This window comes from Zeus faber (genome assembly GCF_960531495.2).
Source record: "Zeus faber genome assembly, chromosome: 20".
NCBI lineage: Eukaryota > Metazoa > Chordata > Actinopteri > Zeiformes > Zeidae > Zeus > Zeus faber.
In genome coordinates this window covers 21,360,958-21,383,909 of record NC_137207.1, presented here as the reverse complement: position 1 = coordinate 21,383,909, position 22,952 = coordinate 21,360,958, and the positions used below count along the sequence as shown (strand labels likewise).

Sequence of the window (22,952 nt, the reverse complement as noted above, 5' to 3'; positions counted from 1 at the left end):
CACACACACACTGGACTCGCCCCCGTCCCTGCCCCTGCCCCTTCGCCATCCCATCCTTTTCTCCTCGTCTTGTCTGTGCCTTTTGATCTATGTCTCTGCTATCGCTGCCACAGGGCCGATCTTTGGCGCGGAGGGGACGCTGAACGCACCGCCGCTTCGTATCAATGGACTTAAGAGTGGAGTGGACTCTGGCTTTGTGTCGGCGGCACAATGGCCGTGACAGAAACGACAGACCTATCGGCTCTCGGGGAGCGGCCAGACGCAGGCAGAGAGGCTGCTGGGAAGAGAGAGCGAGAGAGGGGCCCGATAAAGAAAGAAAGACCCTGGACAGTAACGAGGGAGAGAATTATGGTCTGGGGCTCTTCAATGTGTGTGTGTGCGTGGTATGCAGATTTACAGCATCTGTGACAAAAGCCGAAGGGGGGGGGTGGAGGGTAAAAACTACCAGTTTAATGAGTCTGCTCAGATTCATTACTTGAACTTGCCGTCCCGTGTTGGATGGGTTGGATTTTGTTCCCGGTAAAGGCCGACACCCAAAACACCATTATGTGGCGTGGAACGGTTTGAATCAAAGAACTCCAAAACACACATGCCATTCATGTATGGAGATGAAAATGGCAGTTTTGAAGGGGTAGGATGCACAGAGCGACAGGAGGTCGCTATTCCGTTCCAAGTCCCATTTTTTTTTTAGGAAGCACCGGCGGATCCGGGGTTCCGGGATTTTAACCAATAGATTAGACCCCGTGCTTCTCAACTGTTGGGTCCTGATCCAAACCTGGGTCACAGGGTCCGTTTCGAGCGGTCGGTGGTGATATGGTCACGTCCACTTTGCCGAAGCAAAAGGATCTACAAAACGATTGGGTCGTGACTTAACGGCGAAGGACCAATCTGGATGCGGAGGCCAGAACCAGTTACAAAGAACTGGTTTACCCCCCAGATTACACAACAGATCACCATGACTGACATGCAACCCTTGTCCCCCCCCAATTCAAGAAATCGGACGTGCTTCTTTGTGTCAAAAAGCCTGTTTTTTGGTCTATATCTGACCCGGATATGGACGTCAGATATTCATCAGATTTGTATTCGTATCAGATATTTATATTGGTGATCTTTTCCAATAGAAATGCCCTAATTTAGCCTGATACTGGACTGATCCCACATATATCCTGTATTTACTGCGAAACCGAGAAAGATTTATTCATGAAATAAACCATTTTTGTATGACTTTACTTATGGTATGGGGTATGCTTGTCGTGCAGTTTTTGGCACTTTTTATCTCCTGCAGAGTGGTGACTCAGGTGACGTCACCCTCGCCTCCAACAGCCGCTGTCACTGGATAATGACATTAACTATGCTTAACCCCCCCCCCCCCCATCTCTCACACACACACACACACACACACACACACAGACACACACACACACACACACACACACACACACACACACACACACACACACACACACACACACACACAAATGGCCAACTGACTTCAATGCAGGTCAAAACCTCACTCACTCAAACAGCAGGATTTAAACCAAGCACTATAAAACAGCTTCTAATGAACTAAAATTCCTGCTGCAACTTGATAAAAAACGTGATTAAAACGTGATTTAAAAAATAAATAAAAAAAAAAAAAAAGAAGTGAAGCATGTTTTAAAGACTTTATATCTACATGAAGTCCACAGGCGTAATCTTTTTGGAGTTAAGAAAACGATGAGTCGGACCATTATTTGGTTACTTAATAGGTAGATAAAGAGGTTGATTTCAGGTCAGCAGCAATGTTGGACTTACGCGGGGAGGGTGTCTCATCCCTTCCCCACCTGTCTTCACGTTTACCTCACACCCCCCCCCCCCCCATCATCCCTCCTTCACGTGACCGGGCTAAAGACTGGCAGCTTTTCTTATAAGCCGTCCCTGTCTATCTGTCAGCATCCGTCACTTTTGCTCCGCCGACAAAGCCACGAAAAATCCCTCTTTCCACATCGCCGACAGGAGTGTTTCCACGAGCAGGAAACTGTATCGCTGTTTAACTTCCACACTGGGGATTTTGACAAAAGGAGGCTGAAAACAACAAGGACTATGTTTAACTGGTTTCAATCCAGCCATTCCCCCGTTTTAACACACACACACACACACACACACACACACACACACACACACACACACACACACACACACACACACACACACACACACACACACACACACACACACACACACACACACACACACACACACACACACACACACACGCTCTACTTCCCATGTATGAAAATGCAGTTGTGTTCAGAATAACAAGCCTGTGACCAGATTCTGACCCACTTCTTCTGGGATTCTGTTTTTTGTTTTGTGCAGCTCTATAATAGAGGGCCAACGAGCAGGTACACATGAACACACACGAACACACACTTGTCCTTGTATCAAAGTGTCAGAGTAAACACACCCTGCTACGTGAGTTCCTGGTGCACTTCTAAACCCCAAAAAATGGTCAATTCGGAGACCTCACAAGTATAGTAAGACCACACACACACACACACACACACACACACACACACACACACACACACACACACACACACACACACACACACACACACACACACACACACACACACACACACACACACACACACACACACTTAATTTTAACAACAAAAGCAGGTGAACTGTGGACATTCCAATCAGGGTGTCAGTGATACGACAGCGATACCCAAGGTTTTATGGAGCTCGCCTACTCAGTCTCCGAATTCATATTTACAATCAGGGCGCGGTTCGTCTCAATCAATGCAGGAAGTGCAACTCAAAATGTCTCAAAACCGACTGACAAACTGGATAGGAAAGTCAATTGTGTGGAGTGCTTTTCGTATCTTAAAGCATTTTAAAGACGAGGTGAAGAGCGAATTCACAGAAAGCAACGCTCTATTTCATGGGGCCGTCTTGTGATGTCATTGATTAAAACCTGTTGTTCTACTGCCGTACAAACGCTTGATGCTACTGTTGGTATTGTTGTACAGCCGTCGAGGTCGAAGTCGATCGCCGCCAAATCAATAGCCCTGTGAGTAATGCTCCAACATTCTTATAAATTACAGAGAGAGAGTGGCACAGAGGAATGAACCTCCGTGCGTCATGAGGAAACAGTGATAAGTCTTAGTAGTTTGTGCACAATTTGTTTTGTTTTTTTCGACATGGCCGACAGCGACATCAAGGTCGTATCTTGTATCTCGTGTAGTAGCAGAGCCCGTAGGATCATGAAGGATCCTCATCACCCCAACAACGGACTGTTTCAGCTGCTGCGGTCAGGCAAGCGCCTCCGCAGTCACGCAGCGAGAACAGAGAGACTGAGACGGAGTTTCTTCCCTCAAGCCATCAGAACTGTCAACGCTGACCTCACCAGGGGTCCTAACTGAGCCATGCACTAGGCTCCACTACCTACTGTACTGTATGTAGCATACTGTACCGCATACTGTATCACTGTTCAGGGTTGTTCGTGATGCCGTATTGCTGCGCCGTACTGTTGTATACTGTGCTGTATTATCCCAAACACTACCTCACACTATTCACATTCACATGCCACTTTAATTCACATGCCACTTTAAATGCACATATCTGTATATACATAGCCATATTCCTTCAACCTATTCCATTTTATTTCAATTTATTTTTTATTGTATTTTATTCTATATATTTTTTATCTTATTCTATAAGTATTCCACTTACTGTATTACGTTTTAGGAGTCAGTTAGTCGGTCTATTAGAAAGGAATTTTCTACTTTTTATTTTATTTTTGTACTTTTTCCTAGGACTTATTGTGTGCTATCACCGGGTGCGTTGCATTACATTTCACTGCATATATGTATGGAAGTATGTATATGTATGTGACAAATAAAAATCTTGAATCTTGAATCTTGTATCTGGCTGCACTATCAGAGCATAAAGTACAGCATTGTTCCTTCAGGGTTACAATAACAGCAAAAGGCCAAAACTGTACATATTTTGTACCGTTCGGGTACAAATTTGTCCTGATAACCTGGAGGTACTGTACTGCTGGTGTGACCGGCCGTCAGGATTAGAATCCGTTAAGAATTTGGGACGTGTGGGAGAATTTTCAATTCAAATCATCCACCTGCTTTGGAGTGCTCCCAAACTCCCATTTTAACCAACACGGTCAATTAAAATATTTAATTATAATATGAGATATCCAGACATCCACGTCCACACCGACGCCCATCGCGAGCTCCCTGAACAGCAGAACCCCACCCTACTTTCTGAGGATTTGGGAGAAAGTGAAAACTCCAGGTTAGGAGGATCTTTAAAAAAAACAAGGCAAAGGGTGGATGGAGGTGATGTCACTGATACAAATCTGCTGTTTAGTGACTGTACAAACACTTGTTTTGGTGATTACCAGAAAAAAACGGGCTGAAATATTTCACACTGCTCGCTGTGACAATATTTAGGTCACATCTTGTCATGTCATAATTTAAGAATACAAAATGAAGCATCGCAACAGAGCAATGTCTGTATTCTTTGATAGCACAATGCAACTGGAAGACAATAAACTGTGTGTGTATATATATATATATATCTCGAATCATCGCCTAGCCCCACACGAACACACACACACCCGGTGTGGAGTGGAAGTAATTACTGGTGGCATTGTCTAGGTATTACTGGGGGTCCAAACGGGCCAGACATGGGGAGCCAGAGAGACCACTGGATCACCACGGGGGCTCGGGGGTCCATATGGATGATTGGCAACACTGAGGGTTAATTCACCAGTCGCATTGAAGAGTTGACCCAGTTACACACACACACACACACACACACACACACACAATTCCGATGCTTATCAACGTGTCTTAATGGAGGATAGATGGGAGGTCTGCTGCTGGGAGGGTCTCAGGGTCGAGTACCATTTCTTGATAACTCGTACCTTAATTGAGTTTCATGGGACTTTTATTTTTATTCTACTACTCGTTTGAAAACGAATACCTGAACTTCATTATATTTATCTGCAACACCTGCAAGTACTTTATATTTTGATTAAAAGAGATTTTATATGCTTAAGTGACAATTCATTTGTATAAGATTTACGTTTGGCAATTAATGCTAATTTCTACCGTCTGGCCAACCAAACCTGGACCATCAAATCTTTTAGTTTATCAAACAGAAGTAAACATGGTGGAAAGCATGGAATTGTTTATCTTTGTGGCCATGATGCTGAAAGATGAGTAGAATGTTGAGTTTTGATGAATGCTGTTTTCTACATTCATACTTCTGTTTTTCAAAACAGAAGATTGGGCTGTGGTTAGTAATTAATCACCAGGGGTGCTTTTCCCCCCAACCTGCACCAATTTACTCAGTACAGGAAGTATGAATCTAGATCAGGGTCAGAAGAATGGCCATCTCGCTGTATGTATTACTACCTCAAGTAATTGTGGGGGAGTAAAGACTGACAATCTGGGTAGGGCGGTAGAGAGAGGGGGAGAGGGGGTGAGAGAGAGAGAGAGATCCTCAAATCAAACAAACCGAAATGTGAGCGGTGCTTCAGCAACTTTACTCCACAGACGCTGCCCAGCCAACTGTGAAATACACTGCAATGGCTTCACTGGCCGGTTCCCACAGGCAAAAAAAAAAAAAAAAGTGGACCAATGAAAATAGCGAAGTCAGGACAAGAATGATTGAAAAACACACTAACACAACACAACTTTTTGAGAAAAAAGAAAAAAGATATCTATAATATTTATCATTCCCCGAAAAAAATGTCAGTGAAACAAATCTTTGACAGTATGAAGAGGGACTGGAACATTTTGAAGCTTTCACCGATCAACTCAGCCAACTGAAATAATTCAAACTGTCCACCTGCAGCTATAAAAGCAGCTAATACCAATGAGTTTCAAATTCTTCATAAAAAAAAATAATTTTCATGGAAAGTTATGTCATTTTCTTCCCCCATCTTCACACTGTGCAGACCACATGCACTTGCTGAAACAACTACAAGAGGCTCTAAAAACGTTGAGCTATGAAGCATAAAAGCCACCACAAGAACAGCCAATGTCTCGTCAGTTTGGGAGGTTGCTGCGCGTTAATTTCCTGATTCACAGCAGGTGAAATAAAAAAAAAAAAAAAAAAAAGGAAAGGGAGCAAGAAGGAGCTTAAAAAAAAGTAAAGGCGAAGACAGTTCCACCCACCTGCTGCAGGCACCGTCCTTCCTTCCTTCCTTTAAATCCTCCTCAGAGAAAGGCAGTGCTCCCCCTCCCCAAACACGCAGCAGCTCAATGGAGGCCGCTCAGTCGCTCAGATAGTTCATTGTCAAATTGAATTCCCTCTCTTCAGTGCTGTCTGTGAGTCCCAGTGCATTAAAAAAAAAAAAAGACCTCCATTCCAGAGCTCCAATTACCATGAGAAAGGATGGGAACCCCCCGATGCCCCCCACACACACACACACACGTACAGGGGCAGCAGAGTGGACAATCATGGAAGGAATTCAAAACCTGGAGCTGGAGCAGAGCTGTGGATCGTCAGCAGGTCTTGTGGGGCTGCCTTCGCAAAGGCCGACGCAACTCCCGTTCCTTACAATTTAAAAACTAATGTTTGTGTTTATGACTGCCTGACAATATGAAGACAATATCGGAAGAAGTTCCATGCGAGCGCAAATGAATCGAAAAGGTTTTGAAATTACTTCTGAAAACATCTGAACGCCACGGTAGAGACATGAGGTTCACCTTCGGATGAAGTTGCATCTACCTGCATGTCTACTGCACAACATTGGTTTCTTTCCATGTTTGGCTACGCATCTCTATGAAACAAAGGGGTAAATCCTTCATTCATTCCATAGAAATCAGATTTTTCATCAATTTATTTTTGCGTGCATGTACAAATAAAACCAACTTTGTGTATGAGTTTGTGCTTTTTTATTTATTTTTTATTTTTAACAGCACGTTGTAGTACTGCAAAGAAAAAAATTAATTCTAGTCCAGTCCAGTTCACTGCGGAATCCTCCCCAGGTTTCCTCTGACAACCTCCGCCCCCGACCGGCTGAAATCTATTAAAATCATGATGAGCTCAGATGAAGCATTTTCCTTTTGTTCCCCAACCCCAAAATGTCACTCCGATCCATCCACTTTGGCACTCTTTAAATATCACCGCCACCATGAATGAGGTACTGACTTTAATATGAACTTAATGCTAAATAAAAGTGTCTCACAACTCATTTGGACTTCCATTTCACCTTTATTTGTATTTTTTTAAGTCCTCGCCGCCACTGTTTCACCTGTCCCTTCAAGTGATCCTTCACTGGAGCATCGGCAGGGCTGCGCTGCGAAAAAATTTAAAAGTCAAAAGTTTGTTCTCTGAATGGAGCGGCGGGGTTCAGAAACAATCGGCGCTGTGTGTCCCGCTTCAAAGTTCGCACAAGAATGCCCGGTCACCCTGGCAACCCTAATAGCGAGAGGCCTCCTCATATCATGCCAAGTTTTGAAGGGCTCATGGAGGCTTTGCTGCGGGGACCGCGTGGGCCGTGCATGTGATGTGTTTTTAGCTGTGGCAAAAAAGGAGTTTTAAAACTCATTTCCCGGAAGGGGGTCTTCATCTGCAGCCGTGAAAGATTTGTTGCGAGAACTTTCGGCCAAATCAACGGTGCCGTAGGGAGCGGCAAACGCAGGGAAATGAGCCGCTTAAATACTCAATAAAACACAGTGATTTTGTGCCACATACTGTAACGCAAGTGTGTCACTCTTTACACATTAACATTTATAGTTGAGGAGTTCAGACTGTAACACACCCAGCAGGAAACTGGCCAGAGTGCTTAAACAACATACGCTATAATTTCTTGTGACTTCCTGGAGTTTATTATAATTGTTTTTTTTTTTTGTTTTTTTTTAAATCTTAGTTTAGTTTATTTGTAGGTAACAAATAGAGTATATAAAATGACAGGATAAATGCTAAAGATATGCGTGCCTATATCAACAGGGGGTTGAAAAAAGTTACAGTTCGGTAAATATTAAATAGAAGAAACATAATTAACAAGAAACAACAAAATGGGCCTTATAGTTCATACAAAAAAATTACATTTTTCTATTCATTGTTCTTATCTTTTTCTTGCTATTTTAAGAACAATAAGGTCCTTTCAGCTCAATTCAACTTTATTGTGATTATCCTGCACCTGAGTACATGGATAACACAAGGTCTGTCTATATAGGAAGACTTCTGTAGAACACCCTTCAGATGTTTGTCCCTGGAAAAGTCCATTTAGAAAATTATGGAAACTTGGGAGGGGGGACCTCCCGGATGGCATGTTGCCCTGTTTATCTGTGGAGGTCAGAGGTCAGACAGTCACATTCCAGGCCGTGGCAGAATCACCCCGTACACTCGGTAACCCTGATCACACAACGACCTTAAAAACACGACAATCCTTAAACACAGGGTGCTAGTAAATCAGGACACCAACAGCCTGACAGACGTGGGAAATGATCCAATATGGTCCTCCACTTACATCCATCCAGTAAAAGGATCAAATATATGATCTTACTGCATCCAGATGCCTTGCTTTGGTTGTTTTTGCATGAACTGGGCCGATATCTAACACAAGAACAGTTCGGGAGACGTGACAGGATTAGCGGTTGGAACGCCGCCAGGGACAGAAGCTGCGGCGGCTCGGGCCCTAATGAGGCAACTTCAGCTTTTTTTTTTTAAGAATTTCCAACTAATTCCTAATTATCTGACGAGGAACGTGGAAGAGCCATCAGCCTCACGTATGAGGAGGTGAAACCTTAAGAGGGGCCAACACCAAATGGAAGCCACTTGAGTGGCGTCTGGCCGTCGGCGGGTTTTACCTAAACCTTTACAAAGGCTCTATTTGTCAGCTCCGACAACGACAATAAAACCCAAAACAAAACGGAGCGTTGAATTAACCACATAGTGCAGTGATGCTACTAAGCTGAAGAGTGTTTTGTTGCAAGATAACATTAAATGGAAATTCCAATGCATAGCAACAGGTAAAATCTACATAGAGCCCACCTCCTGCCCACTATGCATGATTTCCTCTCTCACTTTCTTCCCAAAACAGAAAACCGGGGTGTGCGATTAGGAATGAATCACCATGGCGACCGCAGAGAAACGAAACTCCCTTCTACACGCAGAGTCGATTGAGAGCTCATTTTGACACTGACATTCTGTCGGAATGTAGTCTCACAAATCAGACTTTTTTTTTTTTTTTTTCCACGTGATGTGTTTCGCGGGGCGGGACAAACGAGGCTTTGCGATTTCTTTCGCTCCCTATATGCTTCGAGCAATGGCGTTGGGGCGGGGCTCTGTTACTGCGGCACGCGTCACATGGAATGAGCGCCGACTGTAAACGACCCGACCGGCGGAACCAAAACTGTACCTTGCTGATTGAAACGTGACGAGGTCGACCATAGACTGTCAGGAACTGAACTTTTTTTTTTTTAAAAACCCTTTCAGAAAAGGAGCGCTGGGATCCCAGAATACTCCTTGGCCGACAGCGAACACAAACTCTGATTGATTAAACCTTTTCCCGTGGCCAGTGGGGAAGACGAGATACAATGTCCTGTATGGACACCAACAGACTGAGGCAGGAAGCAGAAATCGTCAACACCGTGCAGGCTGGCCACTGCAGAAATACACTTGTTAAAACCCTCATCTTGAAGCTCCATCTCGCCGCTCGCAAAGCAGTCTCTCTTCGCTACCGTATCACCGCAAACCCGCAAGGGCTTCCCCCCCAGAAGTCTTTTTTAAGAAAAGGACTGCCGAGATTCCGAGATGAGACCCGGAGTGGAATCTTACTCGAACGACGGCCCTGACGTCCGTTGAACGGCAGCGCTGGCGGCGGGACATTTTCAGCAGACGTACATTCTTGCAGTGGATGTAAAAATGGGAAGTCAACACGGAGCCTTTGCGACTTTCCAGCGACCTGAGACGCAATGATTTGCAGACTCGGCAAACAATAAATTCCCTCATTCGGCCCAGGATTCCTTCCCCTGCGCCTCACCTCCCCAAGCAGGACAGGTTCAGACCAGGTGACAGGGTCGACTTCTGCCTTCGTGTCACGTTTGAGGGATCATGTCTCATGTGCAGCAAACCCCTTATTCGGTGGCTTGGTAACGCAGACGGCGCCACGGCATAGTCTTGGTCTGGCCGAACCCAAATCAATACACATCTGGTAATCTTCCAACTGCTGAAAAAAGGGGTCTCAATGCCATCGGTGGCACAACTCGGGGTGGTATCAGGGTTGTGCCAGCACCCCCTTGTGTCGCAGATACCCACTACCAGGAAGATGTGGGGGTGGTAGCTCAGGAGGTAGAGCTGGTCGTCTAGTAATCTAAAGGTTCCTGGTTCGATCCCAGGCTCCTCCTGCTAGCATGCTGTAGTGTCCTTGAGCAAGACACTTAACCCCTAATTGCTCCTGATGGCTGCGTCCGTCGGTGTTTGAATAATTGTAAGTCGCTTTGGATAAAAGTGTCTGCTAAATGACTAAATGTAATGTAATGTAATGTTGTGTCGCAGATACCCACTACCAGGAAGATATTGATTGAATGTGAAAAATGGTGTAATTGCGGCACCACCCTCTTGGAGTTACTGCATGCTCCGCCGCCCGTGCCCACCACACACAGGAATCCGTTCTCAATTTGGCATTTTAATGGCCTTTTAATGGGGTCCCAGCGGCCCTCAACCTCATTAGGCCTGCTGGCTGTTTCCTTGATCTGATATACGGTAGTCTACATTAAATATTTTTCTGTTTTTCGAAAAATGAGTTGGTCGTACCTTCTTAAGTAATAATTAGCGAAAGGAAATGATGAAACGATCCCTCGGAAAACAAAAGCACTGATGATTTTTTTTTCCCTTTAATAGTTAATAGTAAGAGTTGCTCTTACTCGTTCATAGTAGTCCATGTCTCACTATTGTATGTCAACTCCATCTCCATACTGTACCTCCATCTTGTCTCCACAAATCGCAGGTGTACTAGTCCACCTGCGATTTGTGAGGCGCACAAGGTCAAAGGTCAGCGTTTGTTCATTCCCATGCTTTCAGCATGTGTGGGAAAGTGCAGATAACGTGGACGCGTCTTTCCCATGCAGGTATCACGGGCGACATTGTGTTTGAATTCAGGAACCGAGGGCGTGTTGTGTTAAGAAATTAAGAGAGTTCAGCTACGTACTCTAATGTCATATGAACCAATACCACCCTTCTGCCTCCCCGGGATAAAAGCGACTGAGCTGCAAAGAAAGGAAGCCATATCAGTTGTCACGGCCAGTATTCAGCATTACAATATGACAAGCTCTCCTTTTCACGTTTTTTAAATCTATTTCTTTTGGTGCTTTTCCAACGTTTGTTGCAACCCAGAGGTATCAAATGGCTTTATTTTACGTGTGTGAGAAGTGTGTCATGCTGAACAAACAAAAAAAACCAAAAAACTTTAAAAGCACATAACTTTACTCAAGTATTGACTTCAGTCAAGTTATGCGCAAACAAATAATAACACCCATATTCTAAATGGCTGAGGACGACATGACCTTCCGATTAATTATTTCCAACGCATTTTCTCCAAACACCAGAGTTCACATCCCTAAAAAGAGTTCACGGCCCTAAAAGTGAACATCTCACTTTGAGGGTGGATTGCACCTTAGCCAAAATGCAAGAAGGGCTCGGGATAAACCAATCAGTGGACAGGTGCACTTAATTGGGCCTAAGGGTGCCAACCAGGGTGCCATGGACAAGATGTCAACTTTTCTGTTTTGGTTTCTGACCTACTTTCTGCCAGGCAACATAATCCTCCCGCGGGCACGGCTCTTCCTAGAAGTGGACTTTGGCTTTTCCCAGAGGGGATCCAGAGTTCTGCTGGTTTGAGATTTTTGGTCCAACCTCCTCCTATTGTCGGGCCATGCTATAATCACACACCGGAGATGGACACTACCACCCTGTGACACACTGCTGTTGCCAGGTGAAATGCTACCTTGACAAAAAAGGTGGAATTTATAGGATCCATGCATCGTACAGTCACATGGAGGGAGAAGCTGGATTAGTGAGAACAATAGCTCTGGTTGTACACGGAGTGGGCCGAAGTCAAAAGACCTTCACAGTCACCTCTGCATCAATAAATCTGGAAACCTAATAAGCGGCACGCAGACGATCGCTCTAATGGGTTTTCAGCCCCTGCCATCGAAGGCTCTGTCCGGGGCAAAACCCTGACCCGGCTGAAACACTTTAACCAGATTAAAGGATGACGGGACAGCGAGGAAGTGAGTGTGCATGTGTTTAAAAATGGCGTCATTCTTTCTTCAAATAAGCCTCCGGGGTCTTTGGCTTTACACTATCTGACGTATTCTCTTTCTCTCTCACACACAAACAAACAAACACAAATATTGCATCATATCTGGGTATGTTTCTTATTTTTCCGACCTACAGTATACAACAGGATTTGGATTAATAAAATACACATTCTACTGTTTTGTTTTTGTTTTCTTTTATGTATTTTCTTTTTCAACCTCCTAATAATTTCATAGCTTACTGTATATATATTCAGTATTTTTGTATGTCCTTTGTGGTTTAATATTCAATTCTTAATAAGAAAAACAATATAATAAAGGGGCAGGGACTACAAACATGACAGCATTGTAAAAGCTATTAAAACCAGCATAACCTCAAGCACAATACATTGTCCAGCTCTAGTGCGCACACACACACACACACACACACACACACACACACACACACACACACACACACACACACACACACACACACACACACACACACACACACACACACACACACACAAAATCAGTCTGGCCGTCAGTACAAGAGTCAGCGTGGTGCTGGTTACTGCTTGGCACCAGACAGCCCCCAACCATCCACTCACCATGCTGACGCTAGGGATTAATACTTGGTCTCCCAAGACCGTGTGTATGTGTGTATGCATGTGTCTGTGTGTGCATGTGTGCGTGTGTGTGTTTAAGTAGCTGGGGGAGGGATTTTAGGGGCGCCACCTGCTTCTGCCCAGAGACAATGAACTCAGCAAGAGGACACCAACACACACACACACACACACACACACACACACACACACACACACACACACACACACACACACACACACACACACACACACACACTCTTTGATTTCATTTCAAATTTGATACAGAACTTTTCATGAAAAGGGATATGTTTTCAGATCATAAGGTTTGCTGAAATTCCTTAGTTCAGAAGTTGGGTCAACAAATAAGAAAATGAAACCAGCAACTACATCTATGTGAACACACACAGACACACACGCACACACACACACACACACACTTTTATTCCATCTAAAATATGATGACAGACTTTTTCAAAAAATATATAATCTTTCAGGAGATAAGGTATGTTGAAAATTACTTTGCCAGAAGTTGGGTCAACAAATAAGAACACACACACACACACACACACACACACACACACACACACACACACACACACACACACACACACACACACACACACACACACACACACACACACACACACACACACACTTTAAAGACAGATTGATTCTTTATCAGTGTATCAAAATAAACTCCCCAAACAGAGCGATGACTAACCCAAAACCAACCCTAGCAGAGCCCTGTGTGTTAAGTTTGGACACACCCCAAAATTGCCAGGTGATGAAACGTCTCTGATAAGATTTTTCGGGGGTTACCAAAGGAAATGGCCTGAAAGTCAAACTAACTCACCAACGAGGGGGTTCATTCTGAAATACAATAAAGTCTAAATAGAATCAGTACATTTTCTATCAGGAGCAGTAACTGAACTGACCGTTCATAGTTTCACATTTCGTCACTTATGGGGATTGGTGAATGAAAACAGAAGAAAAAATGACAGACAGATAGAGTGTGAGAGAAAAAGAAAAAAGAGAGAGAGGGAGCATGCCAGAGACAACAAAAACCCAGAACTCGCCCAACTGGCTCCACGGGTTTCCTCTGGCCTACAAATACCTTTAGGTTCACCTTGTGAGAAGAAGCGATACTGACGCATGGGTGTACGAACAAACACACAGAGATAAGGAAGGGAACAGTCACTCACATACTGCAGTTCTGTCCGACACACACACACACACACACACACACACACACACACACACACACACACACACACACACACACACACACACACACACACACACACACACACACACACACACACACACACACACACACACTCCTAGGAAGTAAGGGAGTGCCTGGCGACTCAGCACTTTTGACCTCCCTGTATTGATTGCAAAGATCCAATCAAGTCAGTAACTCTGACTGAGACAGCAGTGTCTCAGTGTTATTGACCTTCTGTTGTGATTTGTGGGATTAGCAACCATGCAAACATTTTTGATGTGATGTCTTTAGAGCTACACAGTTAGAACTATTTTTGTTTAATTGGCTTGTGATTTTTTGGAGGGGAGGGGGGTGATTGTAACCCTCAGCTACAATCATTTTGAAAATCAACTTCCTGCTGTGCCCGCTCGATTGCATGGAATTAATAGCCTATTACTCCGCCAAAGCAAAACCTAAAGTGGAAAACGCACGCACGCACGCACGCACGCACACACGCACACACACACACACCCCTTGTAAATACAGCTCGCACGTCACCATCAGTCATCAAGTGCTATACTACAAAACACCACCCATCCTCAAAGTTTTACCTTGATCCTGCTTCCTGGTGGTGGCAAACTGTGACTTTCGCAGGGAGCTTGGGGCCGTCTTCCTGTAGAAGCTGCTACGATCCAGAGAGCCCACATAGACGGGTTTGTGACCCCGTTTTGGCCCTGTGCCTCCAGAGCAGGACTCATATCCCTTTTCCTGGTCTTCGCTGCGGTGGTACATTCCAGGGTCCTCGTAGGAGAGCATTTCCCTGAGCTTCAGCTTCTTGTTCTGTTCCTCAACCCACTGCTCGCAGTGCGTCTTATTGACGCCTTTGTCGGGCAAATCGTCATACCGGGAATCCACGGATGTCGACCGCACGTCCTGGTATCTGTCTCGGGCCCTGTCACGGAGGCAGCCCCCTTCTCTGCGTTCGTAGCGGTCGGTGCCCGCGCGATGGTTGGGGTCCTCGTCGTCAAAGTTGTAGTGGTCCCGTGATGTTCGGTCGTAGCTGTCCGTAGGCCTGCGCTCATAACCCTCTGCGTCTTGGTAGTCATCCCTCCTTTTCTGGTTGTAGTGGTCATCTTTCTTACGGTCATAGCTGTCTCTGTAGCTGCAAGAGGCTTCCCTGTCCTTATAGCTATAGTGGTGATCCAATCCAGAATCACGGTGGTCACCATCTCTGTGATAAGAAGTTTCCCCGTGGCTGCAACCATAGGCTTCTCTGTCTTTGTAAGAACTTTCTTGCTGGTAATAGTCATCCTCCACTTGGCGTTCATTATGACGGTCCCGAGCTTTTCTCTCATCATAGAAGTAATCGTCTTCTCTGCGTCGATATTTGTCCTTTTCTCTCTTGCGGCTTCCCTCTTCCCGGTCATAGTGATCTCCATCTTGGTCCCCACAGTAGCCACCTCTATCCCGGTGTTTGTAAGAGTCCTCTCTGTGAGAATAGAGGTCTCCGTCTCTTTGATCATAGTGGTCCTTTTGTTGCCTGTTGTACCGGTCACATTCTCGCAGACTGTGTTTATCGTCTTTCCTATTATGGTAATACTTGTCAGGGTCCTCGTCATACCTCCTGTCATGATGATCCCTGTGTCTGTACCTGTCCTTAGTGTCATACTGTTCCGAGTCTCTGTGCGCGTTATCACCATAACCATCAGATTCATAGTCTCTTTCCCTTACCCTGTAGTCCTTATTTTTTCTGTCATACCTTTCCTTGTCTGACCGGTCATACCTCTCTTGACCTCTGAGGTCACTGACCTTTTGCTGTGGCTCTCTGCAGTGATCTTGGGAGTTGAAGTCCTCCGGCCCTTGGTAGAAACAATGTTTTCCTTTCCATTCAGATATCCTCAGCTCAAGGTGACCATTCTCTGAACCAGGGTGGAAATAAAGATCCCTGCTTTGAGGCCTTACGTCTTTGAAGGCTGTATTGTCCCGGCCCTCAAATTCCCAGCTTGCTTGACGGCAAACATTGTCCTGTCTTATTAGTGCTTGGTTTTCCCATTGTGCTGGCCATGGAGCCTGCACATGCCCCGGAGGTGGCCCTGGCCCACCTAATGCCACCATTTGCCCACCTGGAACAGAAACTAGGCCACTATGAACAGGCACGGGATACCCTGGAGGCAGAACTTGGTCAACGGGACCCATCACCATCACTGGTCCCTGCGGCTGCCCAGCAACTAGTTGGTACCCAGGATATCCCACCTGTTGCTGTTGCTGGAGTTGATGCAATTGCTGGAGCTGCTGCAGTCGGATCATCCTCTCTCTCTCCTTGGCCCAGCCAGCATCCCCGAGCTCCTCCACGCTCTTTCCTCTCCTCACTGGGGCAGCAGGCATGCGGTTCCAGTCCACCGCACCGAACCCGGGTGGAGCAGCTGGATGGCCAAAGACCACCTGGCCGTTCATGGTGGCTCCGTGTCCAGATCAGTCCCACCTCCAGGACAGCGAATGGTCCCTCTTTTCAATGTGGCTGCTTGCTCCCTACGTCCTTACATTCCATGGCTAAGGATTGTAGGGGAATCCACCTGTTAGGCATGGTTCTCTATAACTCTCTCTCTAACTTGCTCTGTCTGTGGCTCTCTCTCCACTGCCTCAACGGGACTGTCAAGCCCAAGCGCCTCCCAGCCCTCTGAGCAACCAGATCTTACCCCCCCCCACACCCACTGCCAGCCGGCGAATGGTAGGAGGAGGGGGAGGGCCAGGGCTGTTAAAGGAGGGGCCTCCCCAGGTTAATGATTGAGCAGAGTCACATGAGTGGAGGATTAGCCTGTGGGCCCCTCCCAGCATTTCAATTGGCTAGAAACTCTGTTTGCAGGAAAACAGTCTCGACTAGAGATTTACTTTGAGGGAGGAAGGTGACCAACTTCATATTCTGCCTTTGAGGTGCTGTATAGTTTTGGCACAGAGTCACTTCCATTTCCACGCAACAGGCTGCCTTCCTTTCCCCTTTCCTGTTTTGTTCTTTTTTTCCACACTGCTCAACAGTGTGGAAAAAACAGTGTCAAATTGCCATTTCATGCTGACCATAGCAGATGGGCAAATTTGACATCATGGTTTCCACAAGATTTAGTTAGTAATACATATTCCTCCTCCGTCTGTTTGTGTAATTGTGTTCTGATGCTGAGAGCAGACAGACATAGATTTTATTCTATTTGTCCACGGTAAAGTTCTAATCTAGCCTAAAAACGAAAATAGGTTCAGATGGAGAAATAAGGGTCTGACAAAAAACTGCATTACCTGCGTTCCAAATACACTAAAGTAAAAAGTACCATCCCCAATGTCCACTATTTTCTGGTTTCTTCAGAAACTACTTTAAGTACATTTAACTAGTAATACAGAGCTGTGAAAAAGCAGCTCTCGGTGTGCACAATGAGCTTTTGTTCTGCTCCGTCCCCGCTCTCAGACTATCTTTTAGTGTGAGAAAAAACTCAGGCCTATTCATAAAGCTTGAGTATAATGCAGCCCTACCCCCCTCGCCCTACTGGTGGAAAAAAAAACAAAAAAAAAAACACGACCAGTAATGGGGCAGGTTAAGGTTAAAGGGACTCAAAATGCACACACACACACACACACACACACACACACACACACACACACACACCCACACACACACACACACACGAAGATCGGGATCTAGATTTAGGAGAATAAAATTATTTGATATTGACAAAGCCTCTTTCTACTAAATTGCAATAAAATATATTTTTTATTTTAGGCAAATTAAAGGGAGGAAATTGGTGAATTATATAACAACATTCAGTATTACATTTATTCCTCAGGTTATTTCCAATATTTTGAAACAATGTTCACCAATTATATATGAAGTAAACATTACTTGGTTGGCAGGGTTTGACACATATTTAACTAAATGACTCCAAAGGTAAAACGGCGACGGCACACACATTATACACGAGCACACATTATACACGAGCAAGGCCGCAGGTTGAACTTCTGAAATGTAAACCCAGACGGCGTCCTTTACTTTCTTACTAATCACGTTTAATTATCAGTGTGAAAACATATCGGCTTCCAGCGGCAGGACGCAACCGAAACTCTGTCCCTGTAGGAATGTCAGACACGGCATTCCTCTCACAAGCTGTTTGGTAAGGCAAATAATTCCGTCCCCAGCTGTATTTGCAGTTTTCCATATTCAACAAACGCAGTGGGCTCTTCACATGTTGGGCGCGTCGTTGATGTTGTCGGCAGCCACAGCATCACGTTAACGCCGCTGACCGTGAAAGAACTACATGGCCATGTGAAGAAGAGGTTACGTCTCACGTCTGTGATGTGGTTGTTATGCATCAACAGATTTGCAGTGAAACATCTTATCAGTAGATGCACTTTGTACAGATCAATCAAATGTGAACATTCCATCACAGCCAACACCTTGAAACCCCCGCAGACTGAATTCTAACTGAACTCAGTACATGGACTTGACTGAAGTTCCACCTGCTTGTACTGGAGCAATGGGGAGCACAGGTGAGGTATTTATCCAACTCCCGAGTTTCTCCCTCGTAACAATAAGCAGCCATTGTCTCACACTTCACACCGTGATACACACCCTACTAAAGCATGGAGAGAGAGAGAGAGAGAGAGAGAGAGAGGGAGTGAGCAATGGCATTTGTGTGTATGAGGTTGTGCATTTGTGTGTGTGTGCGTGCACATACAGCACAGACCATTAAGGAAACACTTTACACTTGAGTGTGTGCGTGGCATGTGGCCTGACATGTGCACACCTCCGAGAGTTTACAAGACAAAGTGAGTTTTATTATTATTATCATTATTATTATTAATACTACTACTAATAATAATAGTCATTAAAATACTTAATTATGATATGTGTGTATTTATGTGTGTAATGTATATTTAAATGATTAACTATAATGACTCTATATAGTGATCATTATTATTAATCATTACATATTCATAATAAAAAGTACACAAATTTACATTTGTATCACTACATAATGATCCATTTATTCAGTGCTAAAAATAATTTAATAATGATTATTGAATTATAGGTTTGTTTGTTTTCATTATTAACTAGAATGCATGAAATAATAATTGTGTCAGTTGAAAATGATAAAGTTTGTTCCACAAGCAGCATTGATGACCTGCTATTAAGTCCCATCAGATTGTTGCTAATTTCACCCATCGTGAAAGTAGAAAGGTTGGATGATTCCCATTCCAAACACTGTGGTAAATTACAAAGAGGTGAGAGAGAGAAAGAGAGAGAGAGAGAGAGAGAGAGAGAGATGGGCTATGTGATTAGATAAGATCTGGTTATGAAAGGTTGCTGGTCTCCGGCTTCCTGTCCTCCTGTGAAAAGCAAATTGGAGAAGCACCTGCAACCTGTTCTGCCCCAAAAGCTGCTTCCTGCCATACGTGAAAAAAATACCCTGGAGCCATCACAATTATTACCCCTGTATGCAAAATTGTAATTCTCCAATTGCACTAAATAGAATGTGAAATGATATCAGTTTCCATTTGTTGGGTTGAGGAGAAATAAACTTTTTTAATTAACAATTTTTTCTTATTTATGGAGGTAATTATTTTATGCCACTAATATTGCAGCATAATATCAACAAAAAGATGATTCAATTATAAAATTCAAAACATTTGATGGATAGAACCCTATACTACAGCTGCTATAGTCCTAGCAGCAACTGTAGTATTCCATTACAAACATTTTCAATAAGTATTGTGTATTTTCTTTGAAAATATTGTCATGGTTCGGTTTCAGTTGGATAATAAACCGATCAAATTTATGTTTTCAATAGCCTGTGTGTGTGTAGGTGGTGTGCACGTTTAATACACAAATCACACACACACACACACACACACACACACACACACACACACACACACACACACACACACACACACACACACACACACACACACACACACACACACACACACACACACACACACACACACACAGAGCCAGGGAGACCGAACAGAATAATATGATATTTCTTTTCAATCAGGTGTTAAGATGCATTTGCAGCATTTCATTTCACATTACTCAATCGTAATATTCAACAGAGGTTAAAAGTCAGGTTGGGAGGAGCTGAGGAAGTGACAGGGGGTTTATCGCCTGACAAAGAATTTTTAAAACTATTCAGCTCTTTCATCTGACTTGTTTCCTCCTCTGCCTGCTTCCATTTGCTATGTAAAACGCAATCGACGCTACTGGTTCAACCGGTGAATCAGCTGTTTCGGGGTCGAAAGCATTTCGGTGCTTACCTCTGACCTCTGACCTCACGTCAGAAACGACACGATGAATGTGTATACAGACCACAGTCCAATGAAAGATGACCGAATAATCTCGGTCTGTCGATCTAATATGGTCCAGGCTTTTGTTTTTTCCAGCTGATTCTGTTTTGTCATTTTAAACCTCCCAACCCCTTTGAGACGAGCCCCAGGCCTCGATTTAAACAGAAACCTTAGAGTAAGACGGGAAATTATATAGGGACCCCTCCCAAAGTGGAACCGTTAACTAGCAGCATAAACATTTAATATTCGCTGAACTATGAAACATTGCTTTCACCCAAAAGCCGGATCGGTGTTTTCTATATCGCTGATATTTAATCGATACAAAATTAATATTAGTCACCCCATGAAAACTCGGCGTCGACTTCACCGGCATGTGGGTTGCGGGTTTTCATCTCCAAATCGGCTGGAAACTCTGGGCATTTTGGGTCAGTCAGAAACATTCCTGCCCTTCTTAACGTCCACGGTAGTCGGACCCCAGTAAGTTCCTCCCCGCTGCTCCTTCTGCGGATCAGCTCGGCTGTCAATAGAGGACCGGCTGCGCCACACTGACCACCCCCAAATAGGGGGGTTTGTACGTTGCCAAAGAAAATAAACTAATACATGCCCAATGAAAAAGTAAAAAAGAAATAGTCTAGCACTCGTCATTATTCTATCTATGGATTTTCAGCAGAACGACAGATATCGCTTGAGCTCCACCAAACCGCCGCAGAGCCCTACCTGGGGTGCGGGCTTTGCCCTCCCGAGCTCCCGTCCCAACAACGGCAGGCAATGGCCGTAAAAAAAACAGACCTCGGATCTCCCTCCGACGTGGGTCGTGTCCGCCCTGTCGCTATAATATTCTTAAAATCCCGAATGCTGCCATGAAAAGAAGGTGTGTAAGGAAGAGAGAGAGGGAGAGAAAGAGAGAGAGAGGCAGATAGGAAAGTCTGAGGAGCACGTCGGAGACGTGGGAGCTGGATGGCGTGCGACGGAAAGCGGAAAGATGAGGCCCGTGTGCCGTGTGCTGGAATGCACCTAGCAACTACGTGATGAAAATGCTCTCCTGCTCCGCTAAGACTGAGGGGCCCAAAAACAGTTCAGAGACACTCAGTTTGGGACACAAATCGAGAGACTTAACCAGCGATTCTCAACCTCATCTTCATAGTAAGGACCCTCTGTGAGGACAAGGACTCCGTTTGATAAGATTCAGTCTCTGGGAATCTATGGAATATTTCGTGGGACAACAGTGGAACTGAGATCAAAACAGTCATTAACGTAAGTGATATGATGGTCAAACATCTTTTAAATTAAATAACCATGAAGTTAAACTATTCATTCATTTTGCTGGGAACCCACTGGAACCCCTTGGAGGGTCCCCAGACCCCACTCCCAAGGCTCAGCCGTATTGTTCATGTTTCATCTGTACTTTTAAAGTTTTTTTAGATTTCAAAAATGAACAAAGTGCTTGTGAATTTCCAAATTATTTCCGTATTTAAAAATGTACTGTACATGGAAAAGTCTTAAAGCTGCCTGAGATGACACGGAAAACCAGACTGTGCTGCGCAAGGGAAAATTGTCGGATCCCATCTCCCTGTCGGCCCCCGATTCAAATACGACCCACGCCGACATGACACTTCCACTGAAGTGGAATCACTGTTTGATTCAAATTCCTTGTTGACATTGGATTCCCGTGACATTCCCATCAAACCAAACACCTGCGAGGCAGCAAATCAGTCACATGGCGACGACCTGGATTCTGTTCATCCTGTTATTCGAAAGGCGCCGACGTGTAGGATCACGTCCATCTAGGAGAAGTGACTGTGACTCCTCTCTGCTTTCACAACGGATAATATTAGGGCCCGTGCACTGCTATGTACTGTGAAAAATATAAATAGTTGTTGAATCGTAGACCCACGAAAGTGTGAAGGTGAATAGGTGAGGAACACATGACCGTGACGCATGTCTTTGTGTTTTCAATATGTGGGTCTATTCTTACTATATTTTTCGCTCCAGTTCACCTTTTAGTTTTTGATTTTTGTTTGCATTTCTAGTTAAAACTTAAAAAAAAAAAAAAAAGACCGAATTGACCCGGATGCATACAGGAGCTGCGTTAAGTTAAACCAAAAGGGCAATTCATTGGGGGATCAAGAAAGTGCCGCCTCATCTGATCATTTCAACGACTGCATGGTTTGCAGTATTAACCTCCTTGGAAGCGGTTGGAACTTGACGCCTCTTGTCCTCTGGTGAACACACTGTCATCATGAGCTGAGTGTCTCCCACGCTGATGTATTAAACCACATGTTTTAACTTGCGAGACACTTAACAAATATTGTGAAAACTAGTAATTACATGGACCTGACTGGGAAGGTCAGAGCCGCAATTTAATCCATCGGGGATTACGAATAACCCTCTTAATGCAGTAATTAGTTGTGTATTCTTTTGGATTACTGCATCTCAGTAACGTAAACCTGAGTACGTTTTCATTACTTTTTAAACAAATGGGTCGAAGCTGGAGAGTACAAGGTTAAGATAGAACAAAACCAACCACCTACAAAGGCGACTTTCCCT

The 22,952-nt window shown here is 44.5% G+C and overlaps 1 protein-coding gene across 1 annotated transcript in view; it reads right to left on the bottom strand.

Moving 5' to 3' along the window:
* The window catches only part of dnmbp (dynamin binding protein), a 62,705-nt gene that overhangs the window by 14,112 nt on the left and 25,641 nt on the right, over positions 1-22,952 (bottom strand). The gene's annotated exons all lie outside the window — the stretch shown is intronic.